Source organism: Pristis pectinata, chromosome 14 (assembly GCF_009764475.1).
Source record: "Pristis pectinata isolate sPriPec2 chromosome 14, sPriPec2.1.pri, whole genome shotgun sequence".
Taxonomy (NCBI): domain Eukaryota; kingdom Metazoa; phylum Chordata; class Chondrichthyes; order Rhinopristiformes; family Pristidae; genus Pristis; species Pristis pectinata.
Genome location: NC_067418.1, coordinates 18,485,173 through 18,507,799, shown reverse-complemented (window position 1 = coordinate 18,507,799; position 22,627 = coordinate 18,485,173). Strand labels below are relative to the sequence as shown.

At 42.4% G+C, this 22,627-nt stretch overlaps 1 protein-coding gene across 1 annotated transcript in view; it reads left to right on the top strand.

The window, feature by feature from the left end:
- The first annotated feature begins 11,747 nt into the window (after nt 1-11,747).
- Nucleotides 11,748-22,627, top strand: part of bbox1 (butyrobetaine (gamma), 2-oxoglutarate dioxygenase (gamma-butyrobetaine hydroxylase) 1) — a 133,373-nt gene continuing 122,493 nt past the window's right edge. Inside the window, exon 1 of the mRNA XM_052029352.1 lies at nt 11,748-11,825. The gene's annotated coding sequence lies outside the window, so the exon portion shown is untranslated. The remainder of the gene's footprint in view (nt 11,826-22,627) is intronic.

The window sequence follows — 22,627 nt, the reverse complement described above, 5'->3', positions numbered from 1 at the left end:
AGACTGGTATAGGACAGTTTGGATCAGCTACTCAGGAGTTCAAGGAATAACAAGATAATATAGAGGAATCCAAATATGGCCCCCTCAAGTCAGCATTCATGGATTTGCTTGATACCAGATGTTGCCAAAATGGTGAGGCTAACGAAAGCAAATTGGAGTGAAATTGCCGTTCATTACAGTGATCTGGTGCAAACTGCCAAATAAGTGGAGCAAGATATTGAACTTCAAATAAGATCGGTACAGATGAATCAACTTTCCACACCTGCTAATGAACAGGACAAGTGGGACTGCAATGCACAGCAATATTGGTCTGGACCACGACCACAAGGTAATAAAATGAGATGTCAAATCTGTGGTAAGAAGGGACATAGTGCAAAAAAGTGTTGGCATAAACAGCCTCAACAACAACAATTCCAACCACAGCCTCAACAGCAATTCCAACCACAATTTCAACTGCAAGTTCAGTCCCCTACCTAGCAAAGAATGGAGCACTTTGATCGTATGGAGCAGGTTCAAAGTACAACTTCGGACGCAGTGGACATGTGGTACACATTGTATGATAGTTTGGTTGATTACTGTGTGAAATTAACCCAAGTGGTTCAGTCTGCTTCCCAACAGGTTTCTGCTGCTTGGAGTGGTCCATCAGAAGGAGGACACACCCTGATTCCTGGCGAGAGGGTCCTGGTCAAGAAACCACACAAGGAACCACTGGGAGGTCGGTGGGAAGGCCCTTACCAAGTACCGCTGATCACCAGTTCAGCAGTCAAGGTAGAAGGTAAAAGTAAGTGGATATACGCCAGCCACTGCAAGCGGATTAAAGTGGCACCAGACAAAGACAAGTGTTGTGGTTAATATGCTAGTAACCTCTGGGTCACAGTGCCTACACTACTGGGCTACGGTGAGCAAATCACTAACCAGCCGGAAGACTTCAAGCAAGTCGACAACTACTGGACATCATGAAGTCTATTCTAATATTAGTAGTAGTTGTATTTTAGTCATCATGTTCATACTATATGTCTTATCATAATTTACATCTTATTACTCGTTTAAAGGCGATCATTAGCAGAATTATTCAAACTCGTGCAAGTGCATCCACTGATCTGCCTAACCATGACATAAAGCTACAAATGCTTTGAAGGACACGTGTATATTCTTGTACATATTTCAAGTCTTTTCTGCATCTGAATTTTCATATGTAATAATTCTAAATGGGTGATTTAGAATCAAAGGGGGGGGGATTGTTGGATTCGACTGTTTTAATTGGTTTTTTTAACATGTATAGTGTTTAATACACCTCAAGTGGCTGCACAAGGAATGGCCAGTTCCTAGTTTATTGGTTCGTCCATCACGTGAATATGTGTGTTCTCATTGGTTGGTTTGACCACAGGTATCTAATATGTTTCCTGATTGGACTATTGTTAGCTAAGGAGTACCTCTTATCTCAGGTATAAAAGGTGTTGTTTTTTGTTAGTCTCTCTCTTGCTCTCTTCCCCCACCCCCCTCCCACCCCAGCCCTAGTTCATCTTTAGTTCCTTTTGTCTTGGCTCATCTCCTAATAGTAAAGCTAGTGCCATGTGCTCTGTGACTACTTTGTTTTAAACTTTTCCAACAAATCTTTGTGAAGCACCAAGTTGCTTTCAGCTCATTCCTGGACTCCTGAAAGAACCTGCGGATTCAAAAATAACCAGATCCGACACTACCATCTACAAAGAACAAGTCAGGGGCACGATGGAATACCATTTATTTGTCTGGATGAGTGCAGTGTTAACGACGCTCAAGAAGCTTGATACTATCTCGGACAAAGAAGGCTGCTTGAATGGCACCTCATCAACCACCCTTGATAGTCATTTCCTCATCACCAATGCACAGTGTGTACCTCCCACAAAATTCCCCGTTTTGTGCATCCAGGTTACCTAAACAGCACCTCCAAGAAGAACAGCAGAAGCACAAGAGGGAAAACTGAAATAATGTTACAGACGGATGACATTAGGTCAGAACTGGTCAGTTCTAATACAAACAGGAAAAGCTGGTTATCTGAAATTATTAAATTTAAAACTGATTCCTAAGGTATTGGTATCGGTATTGGTTTATTATTGTCACTTGTACCGAAGTACAGTGAAAAACTTGTCTTGCATACTGATTGTACAGATCAATTCATTACACAGTGTAGTTACATTGGGTTAGTACAGAGTGCATTGATGTAGTACAGGTAAAAACAATAACAGTACAGAGTAAAGTGTCACAGCTACAAAGAAAGTGCAGTGCAATAAGGTGCAAGGTCACAACAAGGTAGAACATGAGGTCAGAGTCCATCTCATCGTATAAGGGAACCATTCAATAGTCTTATCACAGTGGGGTAGAAGCTGTCCTTAAGTCCGGTGGTACGTGCCCTCAGGCTCCTGTATCTTCTACCTGATGGAAGAGGAGGGAAGAGAGAATAACCCGGGTGGGTGGGGTCTTTGATTATGCTGGCTGCTTCACCAAAACAGCGAGAGGGCTGCCACATATTAGGACATAAGATGAAGTGCAGCTCCTTGGGGTATACTGCAATCCTTAGACCTCAATAACATTGACTCTGTTTTTCTGTCTTCATAGATGCTACCTGCTCTACTAAGTATTTGCAGCATTCTTTTTACCTTTAGATTTGCAGCAACTCCTGTGCTCTGTGACTCACAGTTCTGGCATGTTGTTCTTCTTTCTCCATCTGCCTCATTCTTTGCGCTCTCTATTGACATTCCTCCAAACAGGTCGTCTATGATTAATTACACAGCACCAAAGGCTATTGTGTCAATTAAACATCCTTGGTCTCCAATCCATCACATACATTCCCTTCATTTCTCACTTATCCAGTTGTGATGAAGAGATTTTGACCTGAAATGTTAACTGGGTTCCGTTCTCCACGGATGCTGCCTGATTTGATGAGTATATTCAGCATATTCTGGTTATATTCAACTTGCAGCATCTTCGCACTTTTTTAGTACTCATCTTCATCCATGCTGAGACACCTAGCTCTTACTCTCTTCAGGGAACCTGATAAATCAACTTAAAGGCTTTCATCTTCATTTCCATAAACATTTTACCCTTATTGTAACCTTATCTGAGTAATCTTTTACTATATGCAACCTTCTTAATACCAGCCTTCCAGCACTTCTCGAAAGAATAAGTATCCCACCTCTTCTATCATTTTGAGATATTTCTCCTCTTCACATTCCCATCAAGGCAATTCCCCTCCCCTGCCCCAAGGCAAAACTCCACTGAGCTTCTCACAATGAGCTTCTTTTCTATTCCCATCACCCAACCCAATAAAATATCAATCAAATGTTATTCTTATAAAACCCTTCAGAATCATGTTTTCAAACTTCTTACCAAGTTTTATTTTCCTAACCTGTATTCATCTAAGCTTCCAATATGCAATGCACTTTTACGTGGTGCATTCTGCAGGCACTGTCCGCTGGTGGTGAAAGAGATTACTGTTTGGGTGGGGAATAGGGCACAAAGCAAGCAGATTGTTTTACTCTGAAGGTTGCTCAGAGACTCTTGGTATTGTTTAAGAGGCATTTAGACAGGCACATGAGCATGCAGGGGATGGAGGAATATGGCTTCTGTGCAGGCAGATGGGATTATTTTAATTTGGCGCCATGGTCAGTATAGACATCGTGGGCCGAAGGGCCTGTTCTTGTGCTGTACTGTTCTATGTATGGCATTGAACTTCTTGGGAAATGTTTGAGCTGCATTGATCCAGGTAAATAATCAGTATTCCATCATGATCCTGGCTTGTGCCTTGAACGTGCTGAAAAGGCTTTGTGGTGTCAGGAGGTGAGTCACCCATACCAGGATATCCAGCCTCTGGAGGCAATATAGTCAGACTTCCAAGCATTGATCTTATCATTGATTATGAGATCACCTATTTCTATCCTTTTTATCTGTTTAGAACACATGTAGTCCTGTGCTGTGGCATCATTTCACTCGCACCTCATTGTTTTTAGGTATTCCATGTGCTGTTCATGTCATATTCATCTGCATACCTCATTAAACCAGGGTTGATCCCCCAACTTAATAGTAATGAAGTGAGGGATACACCAAGCCATGAAGTTACAACTTGTAGTAGTACACATTTCTGCTGCTGATGATGGTTCATAGATCCCCATGGATGCTAAGCTTTGAGCTTTCTTATCTGTTCTAATTCCGCCCCATTTAGCATGATTATGCCAGACAACACAATGGAAGGTTTCCTTGGTGTGAAGGCAGGACTTTGCTTCTCATTGACTGTGCAGTGGTCACTTCTACCAGTGCTACCATGGACGAATGCATCTGCCACCGGTATGGATGAGGATGAAGTCAAGTTGGTTTATCCTTTATGTTACTCACTAGTTACAAGCGACCCAAACTAGCAGCTGTGTCCTTCTGGACTTAGCCCACTCAATCAATGTTGGTACTACCAAGCCTCCTTTGATGATGGATGTTGAAGTTTCTCACCCAGAGTACATTCTGTGCTCTTATTATCTTTAGTGGTTCTTCCAAATGTTATTCAACATGAAGGAGCACTGTTCCACCAGCTGAGGGAGGAGAGTGGCTGGTAATCAGAAAAAGGTTTCTTGACCTCATGCTGTAAAATGTCATGGAGTCTAGAGTCATTGTTGAAGACTCCAAGTTCTACTTCTTCCTTCTGTTATACTGCTACGTCACCACCTCTGTGGGTCCATCCTATCCATGGGACAGGACATATCCAGGGATTGTGATGGAGAAGTCTGGCACATTGTCTATAAGATTGTTCTGATTAATGGTGACTTCCTAGGATGTTGATGGTAATTTGGCAATGGCAATTCCACTGAATTTCAAAATTTGGTTAGACTCTCTTGTTGGCAATGATTATTCTGTGTCTTCATACTGTCAAGGTCATCCTGAGTGCAGATGTAAACTGCGTCATTTGCTGAGGAATTGCAAGCGGAAATGAACACTGTGTAATCATCAGCAACCATTCCTATTTCTGACCTTATGGTGGAAGGAAGGTCTTTGTTCAAAGCATCTGAAGATAATTGGATTTGAGAACATTATCCTAATAAATTTCTGCAGCGTGTTGTCCTGAGGCCGGATGATTAACCACCAACAACCAAACCATTTTCCCGTGTACAACTAAGATAAGGTATCTTTATTAGTCACGATGTACATCGAAACACACAGTGAAATGCACCTTTTGCATAGAGTGTTCTGGGGGCAGCCCGCAAGTGTCGCCACATTACACTACTGTGCCCGCCAATCATCATTCAACAAAAATAATGACCCAGGATCCACAGGGTCTCTCTCTCTCTCTCTCTCTCTCTCATGTGTTTCTAAATCCAAGGGTAAGCCTCCTCTCTATTAAACTCAATTTAATAAATTGGTATTGTGATGTTACATTGACTACAATTGTAAAGTTGATGGGAAGTGATTTCACTTCTCATTGACTCCAACAACTTACACATCTATGTGAATTTACAATAAGAATTTAATGGAATAACTTAGTATGGAATTTAGAACCATTTTATAAGGAGACTACAATTGTTTTATTGAATAGATCAGAAATGGTTGATGCAGTGTTTTATTTGAAAATATGATGATAATGGACAAAACACATCAATTCACCACTATTTTAATGCACAGTTTGTAATCCAAATGTGAATAATATCAGGGAGTAAAAGTAGGATAACAGCACAAGAATGCAGAACTTTAAGCAAGCCCACAAAAACATCTGTTAGCCGTCTGTGTTGCCAAACAAACCAGTAAAAATGTTCTGATAAAGTGGTCTGTAAAAGTGTTACTCATATATTCTCTTTGCAAATGGTTTCAGTCTTGTTTTGCATTCTAGCATTTTCTGCTTTAATGTTAAAATACTACTGACATTAGTGACATGACATGAGAGGCAATTGCAAGTCAGACAGGACTTCACAAGGGACTTCACACGAGGTTCACAGGATTTCACTACCTGACCTGCTGAATTCCTCCAGTATTTTGTGTGTGTTGCTTCACAAACCAATGTCGGAAACCAAAATATACAAGCATAAGACCACAGGTTAAAACATTTTGCTGTCAAATTAATGAAAGAATTAACCTTCCAATTCTGTACTCATGAAGTCAGATAAGGATCTCCTCGTCTACTTGTCTACTTCTGATGCAATCAATCTTTATTACTGGTCATCCTCCAGTACATTAGTAACTTAATTCACAGCCAATTAGTTGTAATGGGCTTCCTGAAGAAGAATTAAATAATTTTATTAGAATACCGACCAGGTGTGTTTAATTATACCTTTCGCAATCTCAGGCCTCAAAGCTAATGTTGAAGTGCAGTTACTGATGCAAAGTATGGAAATAGCAGCCAATCTTCACACCATAAGGTCCCAGATGTAGTTATGAGATAAATGACACATGATGATAATTTTATTTTCAAAACATGTGGAGAACATCTATGCCCCTCTCAGAAAACTTCCATTAGCTTTTTATGCCTACTATATAGAAGACCTTGGGATAATGACTCAACTGAAACATGAGAACTATTAACAATATATAACTCCACCAATATTTCACTGGGTTATCAGCCAAAATCAGGTGTTCAAACGGGAAGAATGCTACCAGAGTTAACACTGGCACCTTATGTAGTATAATGAACATCTTGTTATACTAAATAAAAGTGCAATGTCCAATATCCAATATCTCTTCTACACAGTCCGATATAAAGTGAAGGCACACCTATCACCAACTGTGCTAGCCTTAATCAATTCCACAAAATAACTGAGATATTCAAAAAGATGCCGTGTTGTTTCCTTGGTAGAGCAAACAAAACTAATCGCACTGCCTTTTATTATTCTCTGCTTCAAATAGCTATCCAATTATTCTTTATAATATGCATGTAAATTTACTCCATGTGAAGGACTGTACTCTTAAGTACCTATTTTAACTTGATACCCACCCTCACTATCTTAACAAAGAGGATATTTCAACCATATTGAAATGCTTTGTCATTTTAAAAAATCTCTTTACAAAATGAAGATGAAGTCCATGAATGGGAATATCAGATATGGTGCTCATGGAAATCAATGCAGTCAGTGAATGTCATACTGAAATATTAACATTTGTTATGTTATCTGATCAAATAAACTTACTGCACAGAAAGGGGTCATTCAGCCCATTATGTCTATATATGCAAAAAAAGAGTTGTTTCAACAATTCTTGGTCTGTAGCCCACAGGTTATGGTACAAGTGTTTATCCAGGTACTCTTTAAATGGAATGAGTATTTCTGCCTCCAACACCCTTCGACACAGTAAGTTCAAAATTCCCTCACACCTTGGATGAAAAGCTTTTTGCTCAACCATTCTACGTATTACACTGTAAATATGTCTCTGGTTTTTGACCACTCCGTGAAGGGGAACAGTTCCTTTCAGTTCACCTTGCCAAACGCTACCTTAATTTTGTACACCTCAATTAAACCTTCCCTCAGCCTCCTTAGTTCTAGAGAAAACAACCACAGCCCTGGCAGAAGAAAAGATTCAAGGATATGCTCAAAACTTCCTAAAAAATTGCAGCATCTGTTGGGTATTCATGACTGCTTAAAATGAAGGGATGGTATTGAGAACTTTGAGTCCATACATTAGGAGCACACAGAGCCCTGCGTATAAGATGAAAGGAATGCACCACGTCACAAACCACCTATCCACCCGCCTAATCCCGCAGCTCCTGCCCTATTTGTGGAAGAGTCTGACGTTCCCACATTAGCCTCATCGGTCATCTCAGAATCCAGAATGGAAGCAGTCACCTTCAGTCCCAAGAAACTGCGTAAGAAGAAGACACAGTGCAATACCTGCAGCCTAATTGATGGTTTATAGAGTTCTAGTTTGACTTCTCTGCTCTTACATTCTGTGCCTCAGCCAAGTAAGGCAAGTATTCCATTTGCTTTCTGAACCACTTTATCTACCTGTCCTGCTCCCTTTAAGGCAAAGGTCACCTTTACAAAATTAAAAGCCAACATGACCATCACCAATCCAACCAGATCTGAGACAGGGGACCTATACCTTTTTTTGCTATTTGATCTGACCTGACCCTCAATCTGAAAACCGGAAACCATAGATGAACTCGGAGAACCACTCCTTACTGGAGTTGAGGAATGCTGCATTCAAATCAGGTGATCTTGACCTTTACAAGAAATTGAGATATGACTTCCTGAAAGCTATCAGTAATGCCAAACAACAATACCGGTTCAAAATAAAGTCCCAGACCAGCCATCAGTTGTGGCAGGGTTTACACACTATAGCAGGCTACAAAACTATGTCGAGCAGCATAGTTAACTACAGCACATCCTTTCCTGATGAACTTAACGCATTCTATGCATGTTTTGAGCAGAAGGGGAGTGAATTGTCACTGCCCTGACAGCCTCCAATGCAATTGAGTCCATGGTCACCATCGAGGACGTAAGATCAGTCTTCTGGAGAGTGAACCCAAGGAAAGCATCTGGCCCGGATGGTGTCCCTGGCTGTGTGCTCAGATCTTGTGCTGATCAGCTAGTGGGGGTATTTGTAGACATTTTTAACTTCTCCCTGCTTCAATCTCAGGTTTCCACCTGTTTTAAGAAGACAATTATCATCCTGGTACCTAAGAAAAACAAGGTAACATGCCTTAATGACTACCAACCAGTAGCTCTGACATCCACCATCAAGAAGTGCTTCGAGAGGCTGGTCATGGCACGCATCAACTCCAGCCTCCCAGACAACCTCGACCCAGTGCAATTCGCCTACCACTGAAACAGGTCTGCAGTGGACGACATCTCCCTGGCCCTACCTCACCTCTGGAACATCTGGACAGTAAAGACACCTACGTTAGACTACTGTTTATTGACTACAGCTTTGCCTTCATACAATAATTCCAAGCAAACTCATCACCAAACTCTGAGACATGGACTCAACACCTCCCTCTGTAACTGGATCCTTGACTTCCTGACCAACAGACCACAATCAATGAGGATAGGCAGCAATACCTCCAGCACGATCATTCTCAACACTGATGCCCCACAAGGCTGCATCCTCAGCCCTCTACTCTGCTCCCTATATGCTCATGACTGCGTGGCCAGATTCTGCTCTAACTTCATTTACAAGTTTTCAGATGATACCGCCATAGTAGACCGTATCTCAAACAGCGATGAGTTGCAGTACAGGAAGGAGATAGAGAGTTTAGTGGAATGGTGTCATGACAACAACCTTGTCCTCAATGTCAACAAAAGAGCTGGTCATTGACTTCAGGAAAAGGGGCGGTGTACATGTACCTGTCTACATCAATGGTGCTGAGGTCGAGAGGGTTGAGAGCTTCAAGTTCCTGGGAGTGAACATCACCAACAGCCTGTCCTGGTCAAATCACGGAGATGCCACAGCCAAGAAAGCTCACCAGCGCCTCTACTTCCTCAGGAGGCTAAAGAAATTTAGTTTGTCCCCTTTGACACTCACCAACTTTTACCGATGCACCATAGAAAGCATCCTGTCTGGATGCATCACGGGTTGGTATGGCAACTGCTCTGCCCAGGACCGCAAGAAACTGCAGAGAGTTGTGGACACAGCCCAGCTCATCACAGAAACCAGCCTCCCTTCCATGGACTCTGTCTATACCTCTCACTGCCTTGGTGAATAATCAAAGACCCCACCCACCCAGGTCATTCTCTCTTCTCTCCTCTCCCATCAGGCAGAAGATGAAGGAACCTGAGGGCACATACCACCAGGCTCAAGGACAGCTTCTATTCCACTGTGATAAGACTATTGAATGGTTTTCTTATACGATGAGGTGGACTCTCAATCTCACAATCTACCTTGTTTGACCTTGCACCTTATTGTCTACCCGCAATGCACTTTCCTCTAGCTGTGAAACTTCACTCTGTGTTGTCATTGTTTTTACCCTGTACTACCTCAGTGCACTCTGCACTACCTCCATGCACTGTGTATTGAATTGATCTGTACGAATAGTATGCAAGGCAAGTTTTTCACTGTACCTCGGTACAAGTGACAATAATAAACCAATACAAATTCCAACCTGGCAAATACAACACACTGACAGAACTTCGGTCTGCAGGCCACCTGCTACTACATCTATATCTTCAACTTGGTCCCAAGCATGTGCACATATACTTACTTAGAGGTTGCTGCTGCATGCCCAGTCGAATCCATCCTAATTCAGAGGACGTATTACTTTTTTTTCCCAAAGGTAACCTGATTTAAACCTCTCTCATTGCACTTGGATAGCCAGAGATCTGTCAACATGAAGATCAAAATCCCTCCTTTCCTACCTTGTCTCTTATTTCCAAATCCAGATTTCACTGCAAGATAGCTTTCAGTTATTTTCCAGAAAAGCCAAATTCACAACAAAAACAGTGGGAGAAAGGCAAGAATGAGGGTTTTACGGATAAGAGAAGATGGGTTGCTTTCCCTGGAGCAGAGATGTTTGAGAGGAAAACTGAGAGTGTTACACAAAATCAATGGATTTAGATAGAGTAAATAAAAGAATCTATTCCATTTAGCACAGGCCTCAAGGACTAGAATCCAAGCATTTAACATGATGGTAGTGTGAAAAAAAAGCCTTACTACAATTTGAGTCCACTGATCAAAATTATAATGGACACATATTCAAATGTAGTTTTCAAAAAGTTATTGGGAAGATGAAAACAAATGCAGGGGGAAGAATGGAGGAATGGAGATGATTGAATTAACGGTATAGACGATGTGCTGAGTGGTGTCCTGTGCTGCAATGATTTTATCATTCCATGATTTGGTTTACTGTGAAAAGCTAACATAATCATATATAATTTTTTGTCATAATTGTAGTAGAAAGTAATATATGCTTTGATGTAACTTACATTGTTATTGAGGGTAAAAACAAATAAGGATTGTATGTATAGTATTTTTTTCTGCAGGACAGTGACAATATCTTTTTGTCCAATTATGTATGTTTTACAGTAATTCATCCAACCATACACTGTGAGATCTCTCCTGGCCTGCGTTTGTCAGCTGAATGCCGGCAGCTGATACAATTTACTCGAGTGAGGTAAGCAAGTTGAAAAATAAATTATCATCTGCACAGTCGGTTTCACCTTTCACCCAATTCTGGCCTGCCCCACGTCACATGCCGTTCCTTTAAACTCCCGAAAGCTCAGTGACAATGATTTTCTCCCCTCCTCCCAATACTTTTATTCAACCCATGACAATCACTAACGATCTCATTGGTGCAGTATTTTTAACCACCCAGACTCGCTCATAAATACTCGTTGGCTGCGCTCAGCACAAATCAAGGGAGCTAGTAGCTGCAGGTAAGGGGGAAAGCGTGGCACAAGTGAGATCTTTGGCAGTGGATTGCATTTGTCGGGTGGCTGATTCCAGAGCCGTGTGCTTTAAATGCCCTTTGCACAGCCGCTCTGCTACTGGAAAAGCCGGGCAACGTGGGAAGGATAAGGCGAGCACCGGCACCTGGCCACAGGCTAGTGCTGGCGGCAGGTCTTTGCACCGCAGGAATTAAACAACCTTTTATTTTAAAGGAAAGACCCATCCGTGCATATGTCAGGAAGCCAGCACTTGAAAGACGAAAGTACTCCAGCTACTTACTGGACATGGGTGTTACCAGGGCCTTTCAGCTCCTGGCTGTCATTGGCCCACGCGTGAGGCCCGCCCTTGCCTGCCATTGGTCAGTCGGTGCCGTAACACGCAGGGGCGGGGTCACGTAGGATCGGGAAACTGGGTGATGGCAACATTTGTCCTCCTGCAGCGACTGGAAGTTTCTGTTGCTACTTCTCGGTGACTCAGCGAGTTGATACTGTCTCTCTTAGGTACGAGCAGCAGCTGGCTCAGTGATCTGGATTTCAATGTGATGGGAGAGTAGGGTGGCGGGGGTGCAGTTTGCGAATGGTTTTGCAGAACCCCGGTTGAAATGCCAGCAATTAGCTGCTGATTTACTGCCCTTGGTGAAAGGGAGCTCAGCTCGACCGTGGTGTCCTTTTTGATTTGAAAATCCAACAATTCACTCACTGTTGAAATATTGCTTATCTCCAACATTTCCGTATTAAGTATATTTAGTTAAGGCTGTAATTCTGGGCAAAATGCTGGAGAAACTCAGCACGTCAGGCGGCATCTGTAGAGGGAGATAGTTTGTTTCTTTGTGCTCCAGATTCTGCACGCTGCATTATTTCAGGAAATATTTGTGACTTGTATATTTCGGTTTAGGATTAGTATTTCTGTCCTTTATTTACTACATAGCTTACCCCTTTTTTTAAAGGGGGATATTCTTCTATGGCTAAAGAAATACATTCTTGCGCGATTCCGGAAAAAATGTAGAAACTTAAATATTGAAGCCAGACTGCATCTGAAGAAAGTTGTAGGGATCAGTCGAGTAGATGTGCAAATAGGATATTGTGTGCAAACTCTGGAGCTGCTGGACAGGCTAGAATGTCTTTTTGATGAGTGGTTTGATTTGATAAAGCTGCACTGTAATAACACAGTTAAAAGAAAAACATTTAAAACAAGCCGCCTTTAAATCTGGTGTTAAACCTTTTAATAAGTGAAAACATTCGACAGGATCCTTGGATAGAAGGTGGACAGGTTTCTGATAAAATATCTGTAGTAGTTATAGAAATGTTTCTGATGTTTCTTTATAATGGGATGGTTAGATCCATTCTTGGTGGTGATAACTTGATATCCAGAACAATTATTAAATGTTGCACAATATTTAGCTAATTATTCTAAAGATATGAAGTAAGTTTTCCTTCACTTTCACAGTAATATAATTGACTCTCGACCTTCTTTCCTTCCCCCCCCCCCCCCCCAAATGGCCCAACAAGGCAAACGTTTTTTATATTTTAAAAAATGCAAATTAGAAGAGGACCACCATGAAGCCATATTGTTACTGGATTAGTATGCAGTAAAGGTACTCCCATTACAATTAACCCTTAAGTCCTCTTTACTAATGTGTGGGAATTGCCTAAATTGAGATGGTTGACTGTAGGGCAACAAACAACTGGATGCAGTCATGCTCTCAATGGCAGCATGATAGTGTAGCAGTTAGTGTAACACTATTACAGCGCCAGTGACCCAGGTTCAATTCCCGCCGCTCTCTGTAAGGAGTTTGTACATTCTCCCCATGTGTCTGCTCGTGTTTCCTCTGGGTGCTTGGGTTTCCTACCACATTCCAAAGACGTACGGGTTAGGAACTGTGGGCGTGCTATTTTGGTGCCAGAAGAGTGGTGACATTTGCAGGCTGCCCCCAGCACATTCTGGGTGATGCATTTCACTGTGTGTTAATGTGTACGTGTGACTCAAATAAATATCTTTCTGTAAGGTATCTTCATTAGTCACACGTACATCGAAACACACAGTGAAATGCATCTTTTGCGTAGAGTGTTCTGGGGGCAGCCCGCAAGTGTCGCCATGCTTATCCCAAGCATCTCCATCACAATCTCTCGTTGTGTAGTCCCACAGGTAGGACACTGATGTGGTTACACAATGCTATAAAGTCATGAGGGTCTGGCCCTGGGTGTTCTCTATATTGACCCTTTTACTATATGGTCTCAAGGCATTAGATCAAATATGGGGAAGGAAACCCTATGCTAATCATTACCAAGAATGGTTCATCACCAGCAATTTCCTTGTCAGTTAAAGAATGAATACTGCCCTCAAATACTATTTAGAAGGAGCTATACGAGTGTCAAGGGATTAGAATTTACTAAGATGGGGAAGTTCAGTGCCCGTTATCAAAGTCCTGAAGGTCATGGCTACCAGACCACATTGCCAAAGGTAAGGTATTAATAGTATGGTATTTCAACAAGTTTAGTATTGACTGGGATTGAAATAGTCCAAAGGGTTTAGAGAACTCGTGACATATTTTAACAAGAACCAAGCACCATGCAAGAAATGCGACTGTTGCGGGCCTACACTGGGAGTGTAAAGATACAGGTCAGAATGAAAAAATACAAGTTCCACTTGTTCTTTTCCGCTTAGACCAGTGAAAGTTGAAGTTTTGAATCTGATTTCTGAAAATTTGAGCTGAGATTATTGAAGCAAGAACTTTTTGAAAGTGCTTTACTTTTGAATTCAACCTGCACAGTTTTGACATGCTTCTGCTCACTTGAGATGAAGTGAGACCAATAGAAAATCTTCCTTCCCCTTTATCCACTCTGGGTTTTATTGGTTTTGGTTTATTATTGTCACTTGTACCGAGGTACAGTGGAAAAAACTTGTCTTGCATACTGATTGTACAGGTCAGTTCATTACACAGTGCAGTTACATTGAGTTAGTACAGAGTGCATTGATGTAGTACAGGTTAAAACAATAACAGTACAGAGTAAAGTGTCACAGCTATAGAGTGCCATGCAATAAGGTGCAAGGCCACAACGAGGTAGATCGTGAGATCATAGTCCATCTCATTGTATAGGGGAACCGTTCAATAGTCTTATCACGGTGTGGTAGAAGCTGTCCTTAAACCTGGTGGTACGTGCCCTCAGGCTCCTGCATCTTCTACCTGATGGAAGAGGAGAGAAGAGAGAATGACCTGGGTGGGTGGGGTCTTTGACTATGCTGGCTGCTTCACCAAGGCAGTGAGAGGTAAAGACAAGAGTCCAAGGAGGGGAGGCTGGTGTCCGTGATGAGCTGGGCTGTGTCCACAACTCTGCAGTTTCTTGCGGTCCTGGGCAGAGCAGTTGCCATACCAAGCCGTGATGCATCCAGACAGGATGCTTTCTATGGTGCATCAATAAAAGTTGGTGAGTGTCAAAGGGGACAAACTAAATTTCTTTAGCCTCCTGAGGAAGTAGAGGCGCTGGTGAGCTTTCTTGGCCATGGCATCTCTGTGATTTGACCAGGACAGGCTGTTGGTGATGTTCACTCCCAGGAACTTAAAGCTCTTAACCCTCACAACGTCAGCACCATTGATGTAGACAGGTGCATGTACACCGCCCCTTTTCCTGAAGTCAATGACCAGCTCTTTTGTTTTGTTGACATTGAGGGAAAGGTTGTTGTCATGACACCATTCCACTAAGCTCTCTATCTCCTTCCTGTACTTCGACTCATTGCTGTTTCAGATACAGCCTACAATCATCTGCAAACTTACAGATGGAGTTGGAGCAGAATCTGGCCATGCAGTCATGAGTGTGTAGGGAGTGGAGTAGAGGGCTGAGGACGCAGCCTTGTGGGGCACTAGTGTTGAGAATAATCGTGCCGGAGGTATTGCTGCATATCCTCACTGATTGCGGTCTGTTGGTTAGAAATTCAAGGATCCAGTTACAGAGGGAGGTGTTGAGTCCTAGGTCTCGGAGTTTGGTGACAAGTTTGCTTGGAATTATTGTATTGAAGGCAGAGCTGTAGACAATAAGCAACAGTCTAACATGGGTGTCTTTACTGTCCAGATGCTCCAGAGCTGAGTACAGGGCCAGAGAGATGGCGTCTGCTGTAGACCTGTTTTGGTGATAGGCGAATTGCAATGGGTCGAGATTGTCTGGGAGGCTGGAGTTGATGCGTGCCATGACCAACCTCTCAAAGCACTTCATGATGGCGGATGTCGAAGCCACTGGTCGGTAGTCATTGAGGCATGTTACCTTGCTTTTTTTCGGTACTGGGATGATAGTGGTCTTCTTAAAATGGATGGGAGCCTGAGATTGAAGCAGAGAGAGATTAAATATGTCTGCAAATACTTCTGCCAGCTAATCAACACAAGATCTGAGCACATGGCCAGGGACACCATCCGGGCCAGATGCTTTCCTCTGGTTCACTCTCCGGAAGACTGATCTTATGTTCTAGACGATGACCACGGGTTCAGTTGCATTGCTGGCTGTCAGGGTGGGTGGCAATCCACTTCCCTTCTGTTCAAAACATGCAGAGAATGTGTTAAGCTCATCAGGAAGGGATGCGCTGTTGTTAACTATGCAGTCCATCTTTGTCTTGTAGCCTGTTATGGCATATAAGCCCTGCTATAACTGATGGCTGGTCTGGGACTCTATTTTGAGTCAGCATTGCCTCTTGGCATCCCTGATAGGACCTTAGGAAAGCTATCTCGATTTCTTGTACAGATCAGGATCACCAGATTTGAATGCAGCTATCCTCAACTTCAGTAGGGAGTGGATCTCCTGGTTCATCCATGGTTTCCTGTTTGGGAACACCTGTATTGTCCTCTTTGGTACACAGTCATCAACACACTTGCTGATAAAGTCTGTGATGGTGGTAGCGTACTCATATAGGCTGGCAGCTGAGTCTTTGAACATGGACCAGTCCACTCTCTCAAAGCAGTCACATAGGAGCTCATCTGCTTCCTCAGACCAGCGCTGCACGACTCTCTGTACCAGATCCTCCCATTTAAATTTCTGTTTGTATGCAGGGAGGAGGAGCAGAGGTTGGTGGTCTGATTTCCCAAAGTGAGGACAAAGGGTTGCTTGGAAGGCACCTTTGATGGTTGTGTAGCAGTGGTCAAGGGTGTTAGCGCCCCTGGTGGAGCAGGAGATGTGCTGATGGCTCTGGGCTTGTACTCACTGGAGTTTAGAAGGATGAGGGGGAGAATCTCATTGAAATCTACCGAATATTGAAAGGCCTGGATAGAGTGGATGTGGAGCAGATGTTTCCAGTAGTGGGAGAGTCGAGGACCAGACAGCACAGCCTCAGAATAAGATATCTTTATTAGTCACATATACGTAAAAAACACAGTGAAATGCATCTTTTGTGTAGTGTTCTGGGGGCAGCCCACAAGTGTCGCCACACTTCTGGTACCAACATAGCATGCCCACAACTTCCTAATGTTCGTCTTTGGAATGTGGGGAGAAACCGGAGCATCCGGAGGAAACCCACACAGACACAGAGAACGTACAAACTCCTTACAGACAGTGGCTGGAATTGAACCCGGGTCACTGGAGCTGTAATAGTGTTACACTAACCACTACACTACTGTACCTGCCATAGAAGGACGTCCCTTTAGAACAGAAATGAGGAGCAATTTCTTCAGCCAGAGGGTCGTGCATCTGTGGAATTCATTGCCACAGACATGCAGGCCAAGTCATTGGGTATATTTAAAGCGGAGGTTGATAGGTTCTTGATTAGTAAGGACATCAAAGGTTATGGGGAGAAGGCAGGAGAATGTGGCTGAGAGGGAATAATAAATCAGCAATGATCAAATGGTGGAGCAGACTAGAAGGGCCGAACAGCCTAATTCTGCTCCGATGTCTGATGGTCTTAAAAGAACTCTAAGGTAATTAGGAGACCTGGGAGGGGCCATGAAAACTCCTTGGCAAGTAGGATTAGGGAGAATCCCAAGGCATTCTATACATGCATCTCGAGCAAGAGGATAACTAGGGAGAAGGTAGGACCACTCAAGGATAAAGGAGGGAATGTGTGCTTGGAGGTGGAGGATGTGGGCAAGGTCATAAATGAATACTTTGCATCAGTAGTTACCAAGGAGAAGGATGTGGAGGACAGGGAGATCAGTGTGGAGCATGCTAATATGCTAGGGCATTTTGAGATATAGTGAAGAACATTAAGGTGGATGAGTCCTTGGGGTGTCTTGGGATATACCCCTTTCCAAGTGATCATTAATCCTGTCCTTCTAGCTGCAGGCGAGGTCCCAGAGGACTGGTGAGTAGCTAATGTTGTTCCATTATTCAAGGAGGGAAATGAGGATAATCATGGAAACTATAGATCAGTGAGTGTCATGTCAGTGGTAGGGAAGCTATTGGAGTGGATTCTTGGGGATGGGATTTATGAGTATTTGGAAAACCATGGGCTAATTAGGGACAGTCAGCATAGCTTTGTGCAGGGCAAGTTGCATCTTACTAACTTGATTGTTTTCCAGGAAGGTGATTGATGAAGGTAGAGTTGTGGATGTTGTCTACATGGATTTTAGTAAGGCATTTGACAAGGCCCCTCATGGTAGGCTCGTCCAGAAGATTTAGATGTATTTGAATTCAGAATTAGTTTGCCCATAGAAGACAGGGTAGTGGTCGATGGGACTTATTCTGGCTGGAGGTCCATGACTAGTTAGGGTGAAAAAGACCCAGGCCTCTCCCTTGTTCAATATTTTCAAATAAGAGAGGTGTGTCTCAGTGAAACTGTGACCATGTTGTTTGTTCTTGAAGTAGTTGTATCCCTTCCTTGGTTGCCTCTGCCAGATTCTGTGGTGTAAAACACAGTAGAGGAGTAATATGCAACCACCATTGATTTAGTATAATTACCTGAGAATGAGCTCAGTTAGCCAATCATTAAATATCCCACTAATCAGGAACATCGTCTGGTTGCTGCTACAATCTTCATCAAAAGCCAGCTTTATAAGAGCTGCATTTTAATTTGCTATTAGAATCCTGCACTACAGCATGACAATATTCTGTCAATTGTCTTGTATCATATTTTGGAAAGAAGTATCCAAATAGAGTTATAGTTAGAATCATGAAGTCATACAGCATGTAATGAATCCAGTCAGCCCACTGTGTCTACGCCAACAAGTGAGCAACCATCTATATTAATCCCATCTTCCAGCACTTGGTCCATAGCCTTCTATGTCTATGCAATTCAAGTGCTGGAAGATGGGATGTCGTCCAGACATTCCTGAAATGCTGTCAGCGACTCTGCTTCCTCCACTTTCCTGGGCAGTGTATTTCAGGTACTCATCACACTCTGGTGAAAAAGGTCCCCCTTGGATCCCCTCTAAATCTCTTGTAGAACATTACAGCACAGTACAGACCCTTTGGCCCACAATGTTGTGCTGACATTTTATCCTGCTCTAAGTTCTATCTAACCCTTCCCTCCCACATAGCCCTTCATTTCTCTATCATTCATGTGGCTATCTAAGAGTCTCTTAAGTGTCCCTAATGTATCTTCCCCCACAACCTCTGCCGGCAGTGTGTTCCACGCACCAACCCTCTCTCTGTATATATATTTTTTAAAAAAACATGGCCCTGACATCCCCTTTATCTTCCTCCAATTACCTTAAAATTATGCCCCCTTGTGTTAGCCATTGTCACCCTGGGAAAAAGTCTCTGACTATCCACTCAGTCTATGCCTCTTATCTTGTACACCTCTATCAAGTCAACTCTCATCCCCCTCTGCAAAGAGAAAAGCCCTAGCTTGCTCAACCTGTCCTCATAAGACATGCTCTCCAATCCAGCAGCATCCTGGTAAATCTCCTTTGCACCGTCTCTGAAGCTTCCACATCCTTCCTATAATGAGGCAACCAGAACTAAACACAATACTCCAAGTGTGGTCTAACCAGAGCTCTATAGAGCTGCAACATTATCTAGCGGCTCCTGAACTCAATACCCCAACTAATGAAGGCCAACACACCATAGGCTTTCTTAACAACCCTATCGACCTGTGTGGCAATCTTGAGGGATCTATGGACTTGGACCCCAAGATCCCTCTATTCCTCCACACTGCTAAGAGTCCTGCCATTAACCTTGTATTCTGCCTTCAAATTTGATCTCCTGAAGTGTATCATTTCACATTTTTCTGGGTTGAACGCCATCTGCCACTTCTCAGCCCATGTCTGCATTAATATCCTGTTGTAATCTACAGCAACCTTCTACACTATCCACAACACCACCAACCTTTATCATCAGCAAACTTGCTCACCCACCCTTCCACATCCTCAGCCAAGTAATTGATAAAAAATCACAAAGACCAGGGGTCCCAGAACAGATCCTTGCTGAACACCACTGGTCACTGACCTCCAGGCAAAATACCCTCCATCTACCACCATCCTCTCTTCTATGAGCGAGCCAATTCTGAATCCACACAGCCGGTTTCCCTAGATCCCATGCCTCCTGACTTTCTGAATGAGCCTTCCATGAGGAACCTTATCGAACTCCTTACTAAAATCCATACTAAAATATACCTTGCTCTAAATCTGTGTCCTCTAGTTTTATCTGCTTCTGATATAGGGAATAGTTTCCTGCAGTCTGCCCTCATAATTTTGTGTACCTCAGTTATGTCCCCTTCAACCACCTCTGTTCCAGGAAAAACAAATCCAGTCTCTCTTCTTAACTGAAACACTCCATCCCAGGCAACATCCTAGTGAATCTCTGCACTTTCTCCACCACTATTACATCTTTCCTGTAGTGTGGTGACCAGAACTACATGCAGTACTCCAGCTGAGGTCTGACCAATATTTTACAAAGTTGGAGCATAACTTCGGATCTCATGTATTCAATGTCCAGACTAATGAAGGCCAGCATCTCATATGCCTTTTTAACATGTTATTTACTTGCACTGTCACCTAGGATCTTTGGATTTGTACACCAAGGTCCTTTTGTTCCTCAGTACCCCTTGGGAACCTACCATTCATGGTGCATGTCCTAGCATCATTTTACTCCCAAAATGCATCAACTCACATTTGTCAAGATTAAATTCCATCTGCCATTTCTCACCCTGTTCCACCAATACACTGATTTCACCCTGTAGCCTTAGATTCCCCTTCACACTATAAACAGTTCCATCAATCTTTGTCATCTGCAAAATCACTGATCATGCCTCCTACATTTGCATCAAACCACTCATGTATATTACAATCAGCAATGGTCCTGGCACTGATCCCTGTGGAACACCACTAGTCACAGGCATCTAATCACAAAAACATCCTTCTTCTATCACCCTCTGTCTCCTATTGTTAAGCAAATTTTGGATCCAATATGCCAACTTGTACTGGATCCCACAGATCCTAACTTTTTGGACCAGTTTTCCCTTGCTTGAAGGCCTTGATGAAGTCCATGTAAACCACATCTACTACTGCTCTCAGCAATACACTTTGTTACCTCATTCATTCAGATTGATCTGACAGGATCTTTCCTTGACAAAGCCTTGCTGGGTTCCTCTGATTAGTCCCTACCGTTCCAAGTGATCATTAATCCTGTCCCTCAGAATTTTTTTTTTCTAATAACTTCCCTACTGCTGATGTTAGGCTCACAGGTCTATAATTACTTGGCTTTTCCCTACTGCTTTTCTTGAAAAGGGGAGCACATTTTGCCGTCTTCCAGTCATCTGGTACCTCAGTTGTGGCTAGTGAAGATTTAGAAATCTCAGTCAGAGTCCCAGCAATCTCTTCCTATAGCAACCTGGGATAAATTTCATCTGGCCCTGGTAATTTAGCACCTTTTAAAGCAAAAATTTATTTCTGGAGACTTGCACGAGAATTTCACTTTTCCCTTTGCTAAATCTTCCACCTATAAAGTCCATTTCCTTTGTGAATACCAACGAAAGTATTAATTTATGATCTCGCCTGCACCTTCTAGCTCAATGCATATATTGCCCCTGTTGTCCATATGGGCTCTATTCTTTTCCTGGTTATTCTTTTGCCCCCTAGTATACTTAACACATTTGAATTTGCCTTAATCCTGACTGCTTGTGTTATTTTGTGACTCCTCTTTGCCTTCCTATTTTCCTTTTTAGAGTTCCTCCCTATACTTTTGATCTGCCTACCCTGTCTTATTTCCTCCATACCTGGCATATCCTTCCCTTTTCTCTTTATCTAACCCTCCATCCCTCAATATTCAGGCTTCCCTGCGATTGTTACCTGTGAATGGGATTTGTACTAATCCCATTGATACTGTTTTGCTTATTGCAGGGCTTGTGGAAGAGATCCTGAAGTGTTTGTCTATATAAAATGGTGAAAATTTTAGTTTGTAGATCATCAGCTGGCCCAACTCCCAGATGTTTTGGTGCAAATTTGTTTCAAGTCACTCATTAAAATACAGGTCTACGGTTGATAACTGACATTGCTGAGTTGAATGCTGAGTTAATTGAGTTCAATATCCACTTCAGTTTTTAAAGTAAGTTAAGCCACAGTACAATCTTCTGAGAATAGGAATGTTATGGGAAAAAGCAATATATTTCAACAAAATGTAGGTGTCTTTTCAAATCACAATGTCTGAGAAAGAGATTTGCCTTCAATTTCTCATGATAAATATGTCTGAGAGCCTTTGCTGATGGTTGTTCTGATCTCTATGTATTGTGGTCCCATTGCTTCTCTGTTAAGTGGAAGAGATGGAGACTAGAGAGACATTCTGAAAATTCATTGGTCCAGTCATTTCTGCAGAGCTGGAAATGGGCACCAATGGGAGGAGGTAGCTGCAGAGTTAATGTTGTTGGTGACCCCCAGAAATTTCTCATTGGTATAGATTTGTTATGGCAAGTTAATAATAACCAATAATATTGCTGTTTATAATTATTTCTCTAAAGGCATCTTTGTATTCAGTTAGATTAATTTGTCACAAATGGAGAATATTTTATCTGACTGGATGGTAATTGAGTAGTTTATGTCCAAACTGTGGCTAAATTAAATTGAATTGATAGCAATGAACTTTGTTGTGTTTGGATTTACAGAAACTACTGAATTTGGAGTGGACTGTGAAAATCTTGGTTCAATAGAGTGAAAATTCAAAGACTGCTCTTGGTGTGTGCGAAATTGCAAAATGTGGCGTTCAGCTGCAAAATATTTTCTCAATAACAAAATATATCGAAAAGGAATGCAAAAATTACTAAACTGCAACAGAACAGTCTGCATCATCCTGTACAAGATGCTCTTATCAAAGCTGCAGGCTGCACAATCCTTCAACTTTTAAAATAAGTGTGCCAGTTTCACCTATCCAAAAAGTAGAGACCTCTGATGAACAGC